The sequence below is a fragment of the Cherax quadricarinatus genome, chromosome 75 (genome assembly GCF_038502225.1).
Source record: "Cherax quadricarinatus isolate ZL_2023a chromosome 75, ASM3850222v1, whole genome shotgun sequence".
Classification (NCBI taxonomy): domain Eukaryota; kingdom Metazoa; phylum Arthropoda; class Malacostraca; order Decapoda; family Parastacidae; genus Cherax; species Cherax quadricarinatus.
In genome coordinates, this window is record NC_091366.1 from 1763914 (window position 1) to 1769913 (window position 6000).

The following is a 6000-nucleotide window of genomic DNA, read 5'->3' on the forward strand; positions in this document are numbered from 1 at the left end:
TGGTACCACGAGATACGAACTTAATTCGTTCCAAAAGACTTCAAGTGCCGATACAGATCAAATTTGTTCCCATAAAGAACAATGTAAATTAGATTAGTCCATTTCAGACCACCAAAAATACATTTACAAAAGCACTTACAAAAATACACTTATATAATTGTTCGAGTTGGGAGCTGTTTGAAACTCGAGGTACCACTGTATGTATTTTTACATATTTTTACATATTTGCAGTCATGTATTGTATTGTGATCTCTTCCTTAGAATTTAACTTCAGATCACAGACGTTAGCAGATTATCCCAGTGGCAGGCTTGGTTACACTGTTCAAATATAATTTCAACTTATCCAACAACATAATTTAGGCTTAGGTAAGGTTATATTAGGCAGTGCTTGCTGATAATTCCTAAATTTATATATATAAGTGAACTCTTCCTAGTATGAAAATACTGGAGATTTCTGCAGGCTGATTGGTGACCCAGGAATGTCAGAGAGAACAGAGGTGTCCTGATGCTCGATTGGTAGCGCACTCAGCTCACATGTTGAGGTTCGTGATTTGATCCCTGGTATGGCTGGAAATGTTAAGACGTGTTTCCTTAAGACACCTGCTGTCCATGTTCACCTAGCAGTAAAATAGGTACCTGAGTGTTACCTGACTGGTGTGGGTTGCATCCTGGAGACAAAATTGACTTAATTTGCCCAAAATGCTCTGTACAATAAGGGGCTTTCTATATAGTAGTATGTATGTCATTGATGTCAGCTATGGTCTGTATATGTGGTACATGTACTTATAGAAATAAAGATTATTATTACCATTATTATTATGTGTGGCAGTGACCAGTGTTAATTACACTTGTGTTGAGAGATAAGAGATAAGATAAGATTTCAGTCGGATTTTTAACCCCGGAGGGTTAGCCACCCAGGATAACCCAAGAAAATCAGTGTGTCATCGAGGACTGTCTAACTTATTTCCATTGGGGTCCTCAATCTTGTCCCCCAGGATGCGACCCACACCAGTCGACAAACACCCAGGTACCTATTTGCTGCTAGGTGACACAGGACAGCAGGTGTAAGGAAACATGTTGAAATGTTTCCACCCACCGGGAATCAAACCCGGGCCCTCTGTGTGTGAAGCGGGAGCTTTAGCCACCAGGCCACCGGGCCACCAAAGTACGTTATAATCGGATGCTGATAATTTACTTCTCCTTGTAGGTCTTTGGTGAAGAGTGTCCTCTTCTTCATTGTTGGAGTGAAGACTGCTAATGATTTTGTTGGATTTGATCCCTTGAGCCCAAATTCTCCATAAATATATTATTTTTGTAAGTAAATATATCAGTTATATTTTTATATGCAGTCTCTGAAGGCTATTTTGAAGTTTGCCAGAATAGCAAATAAATTTCTCTGTAGTATAGTATGTACTTCATTAATGTGATTTATGATGATTATCCTATATTTACTGTATATAATAACTAATACCCTAGATTATCTTTTTTTTCTTCAAAATTATTTCACTGTTTAATTGCATAATCAGTATTTTTTATGTGACTTTGTTTCACTTTTTCCCATTTCCAGTATGTTGGTTTTTTTTATATTTTAACCCTTAAACTGTCGGAACGTAGATCTATGTTTGTGTGCGTAGCACTCCGACCTTGATTTGCTCCATTTGAAAGCATGTAAAAAAAATGTAGATCTACATTCGGAGCTGTACCTGAGCGAATGTAGATCTGCGTTTGGACAGTTTAAGGGTTAAATTCTGTCATCCATCTGCCGTTTCACGTCCTAATTTCCATGTAGAAATTAATTAGTTTTATTACTGAACAGTACTTATTTTGCATCTGCAAACACGCTCATATGCAATAATTTCTCACTTAACATCGTTTTGTTCAATATAGTTTTGTTACCACATTAACGAGAAAAAATCCCCAGCCAGGGCCAGTGTCTGTGTGGAATTCGTACGTTGGTTTGTGAACCTAACCCCACAAATTACAAGGTTACAGTGTATAGTATTTTGATGTTTAGAAACTGAATTATTGGATAGTTTTTTTATTTCAGAGTATTTTACCCATTTTTACTTATGTTTCCAAGGATTTTATTACCTTTATTACTGTCTATAGTAAGTACAGTAGCCCCCCCCCCATAGCTGCAGGGGATACTTTCCAAGACCTACCATGGATACCCGAAACTGTGGATAGTAGCAAACCGTGTACGAGTCATTTTTTGTTTACATATTTACGATAAAGTTTAATTGATAAATATACACAATAAGTGGAGAATTAACACTTGTTCACTGATGGGAAACACTTCAGGGCTTCTCTTAAGCTTTGAAGAACTGACACCATCACTACTTTTGTGCTCTCTGACCATTATTAAGTAAAATTAAGGGTTATTTTCAGGCCATGGTTAACCATGGAAACCTGAAACCACAGAAACCAAATACAGTGGACCCTCAACTAACAATATTATTTCATTTCAGACGTCTGTTCGGGTGCCGTTACCGACCGAATTTGTTCCCATAAGGAATACTGTGAAATAGATTAGTCCGTTTCAGACCCCCAAAAATTCACGTACAAAATCACTTACAAAAATACACTTACATAACTGGTCGAGTTGGGAGCTGATCGTTAGTCGAGGGTCCACTATGCACAGATGCATGGGTCCGTCTCTACTGTATTTTTTTTTTTCAATTATAGGTATTGCAAAACATGTACTTCTTTAAGGAGGCTTATGAAGTTGATTTTCTAATATTCGATTAAGAAATGGTTTATAGTCCCTCCGAAGACTACCTATATTTTTTTTAACACGACCGTTTCTCACCGAGGCAGAGTGGCCCAAAAAGAAAGAAGAACCCATATACAGTGGACCCCCGACTAACGATGAGCTCCCAACTCGACCAATTATGTAAGTGTATTTTTGTAAGTGCTTTTGTAGGTGTATTTTTGGGGGTCTGAAACGGACTAATCTAATTCACAGTATTCCTTATTATTATTATCACACTGGCCGATTCCCACCAAGGCAGGGTGGCCCGAAAAAGAAAAACTTTCACCATCATTCACTCCATCACTGTCTTGCCAGAAGGGTGCTTTACACTACAGTTTTTAAACTGCAACATTAACACCCCTCCTTCAGAGTGCAGGCACTGTACTTCCCATCTCCAGGACTCAAGTCCGGCCTGCCGGTTTCCCTGAACCCCTTCATAAATGTTACTTTGCTCACACTCCAACAGCACGTCAAGTATTAAAAACCATTTGTCTCCATTCACTCCTATCAAACACGCTCATGCATACCTGCTGGAAGTCCAAGCCCCTCGCACACAAAACCTCCTTTACCCCCTCTCTCCAACCTTTCCTAGGCCGACCCCTACCCCGCCTTCCTTCCACTACAGACTGATACACTCTTGAAGTCATTCTGTTTCGCTCCATTCTCTCTACATGTCCGAACCACCTCAACAACCCTTCCTCAGCCCTCTGGACAACAGTTTTGGTAATCCCGCACCTCCTCCTAACTTCCAAACTACGAATTCTCTGCATTATATTCACACCACACATTGCCCTCAGACATGACATCTCCACTGCCTCCAGCCTTCTCCTCGCTGCAACATTCATCACCCATGCTTCACACCCATATAAGAGCGTTGGTAAAACTATACTCTCATACATTCCCCTCTTTGCCTCCAAGGACAAAGTTCTTTGTCTCCACAGACTCCTAAGTGCACCACTCACTCTTTTTCCCTCATCAATTCTATGATTCACCTCATCTTTCATAGACCCATCCGCTGACACATCCACTCCCAAATATCTGAATACATTCACCTCCTCCATACTCTCTCCCTCCAATCTGATATTCAATCTTTCATCACCTAATCTTTTTGTTATCCTCATAACCTTACTCTTTCCTGTATTCACCTTTAATTTTCTTCTTTTGCACACCCTACCGAATTCATCCACCAATCTCTGCAACTTCTCTTCAGAATCTCCCAAGAGCACAGTGTCATCAGCAAAGAGCAGCTGTGACAACTCCCACTTTGTGTGTGATTCTTTATCTTTTAACTCCACGCCTCTTGTCAAGACCCTCGCATTTACTTCTCTTACAACCCCATCTATAAATATATTAAACAACCACGGTGACATCACACATCCTTGTCTAAGGCCTACTTTTACTGGGAAATAATTTCCCTCTTTCCTACATACTCTAACTTGAGCCTCACTATCCTCGTAAAAACTCTTCACTGCTTTCAGTAACCTACCTCCTACACCATACACTTGCAACATCTGCCACATTGCCCCCCTATCCACCCTGTCATACGCCTTTTCCAAATCCATAAATGCCACAAAGACCTCTTTAGCCTTATCTAAATACTGTTCACTTATATGTTTCACTGTAAACACCTGGTCCACACACCCCCTACCTTTCCTAAAGCCTCCTTGTTCATCTGCTATCCTATTCTCCATCTTACTCTTAATTCTTTCAATAATAACTCTACCATACACTTTACCAGGTATACTCAGCAGACTTCTTTTCTTTCTTTCAACACGCCGGCTGTATCCCACCGAGGCGGGGTGGCCCAAAAGGAAAAACGAAAGTTTCTCCTTTTGCATTTAGTAATATATACAGGAGAAGAGGTTACTAGCCCCGTGCTCCCGGCATTTTAGTCGCCTCTTACAACACGCATGGCTTACGGAGGAAGAATTCTGTTCCACTTCCCCATGGAGGACTCAGCAGACTTATCCCCCTATAATTTTTGCACTCTCTTTTATCCCCTTTGCCTTTATACAAAGGAACTATGCATGCTCTCTGCCAATCCCTAGGTACCTTACCCTCTTCCATACATTTATTAAATAATTGCACCAACCACTCCAAAACTATATCCCCACCTGCTTTTAACATTTCTATCTTTATCCCATCAATACCGGCTGCCTTACCCCCTTATGGGACCAAATTCGGTCTATAACGGCACCCGAACAGACTTCTGGATTGAAATAATATCGTTAGTCGGGGGTCCACTGTATATGTAAACAAACTGTTTTACATCCCAAGTGCAACTCACACTGAATATTTACTTTTGTTTCTTCACAGATGAGTGGGTATGTCTGCTGTACGTTTGTGCATTGAATAATACGTAGTTTAATGGCTTGTTTAAGCGAAACTTATAATCAGTGAGTGTCAGGTTTGAAGGCTGTTAATAAACTGTAACAAATCATTTGTGATTGTTTGAATTTAAACCATTCATCTCTGTATTCATCTCTGTATTCATCTCTGTCATTTAGAGAGAATGGATCAAAGTAGAATGACATGGAAAGCATATAAATCTATAGGGGAAGGAAAGAGGGGTAGGGGTCGTCCTCGAAAGGGTTGGAAAGAGGGGGTAAAGGAGGTTTTGTGGGCGAGGGGCTTGGACTTCCAGCAAGCATGCATGAGCATGCATGCTTGGAGTGAATGGAGTGAATGGAGTGAATGGAGACGAATGATACTTGGGACCTGACGATCTGTTGGAGTGTGAGCAGGGTAATATTTAGTGAAGGGATTCAGGGAAACCGGCTATTTTCTTATAGTCGGACTTGAGTCCTGGAAATGGGAAGTACAATGCCTGCACTTTAAAGGAGGGGTTTGGGATATTGGCAGTTTGGAGGGATATGTTGTGTATCTTTATACGTATATGCTTCTAAACTGTTATATTCTGAGCACCTCTGCAAAAGCAGTGATAATGTGTGAGTGTGGTGAAAGTGTTGAATGATGATGAAAGTATTTTCTTTTTGGGGATTTTCTTTCTTTTTTGGGTCACCCTGCCTCGGTGGGAGACGACCAACTTGTTGAAAAAAAAAAAAAAAAAAAAAATCTCTGTATTGGACTGAGGAAGTCACTTGCTGGCAGAATGTTGCCACAGAGATACCCAAGTGTTACACAAGTGTCTCAGTCATCAACTTGCCGGTTCTTTGAACCGTTTTTCTACATACACTATTATTTTTTATTTTTAAATAATGTTAAGTGCTAAACCCATGTGGATCAGT

General features: G+C 40.2%; 1 protein-coding gene across 5 annotated transcripts in view; it reads left to right on the forward strand.

Moving 5' to 3' along the window:
* The window catches only part of LOC128691875 (peroxisomal targeting signal 2 receptor), a 31094-nt gene extending 25900 nt beyond the window's left edge, over positions 1 to 5194 (forward strand). For all 5 annotated transcript variants that reach the window (XM_053780824.2, XM_053780826.2, XM_053780827.2 and 2 more), the window contains exons 11-12: positions 1208 to 1314; positions 5069 to 5194. The gene's annotated coding sequence lies outside the window, so the exon portion shown is untranslated. The remainder of the gene's footprint in view (positions 1 to 1207; positions 1315 to 5068) is intronic.
* The last annotated feature ends 806 nt before the right edge of the window (positions 5195 to 6000 follow it).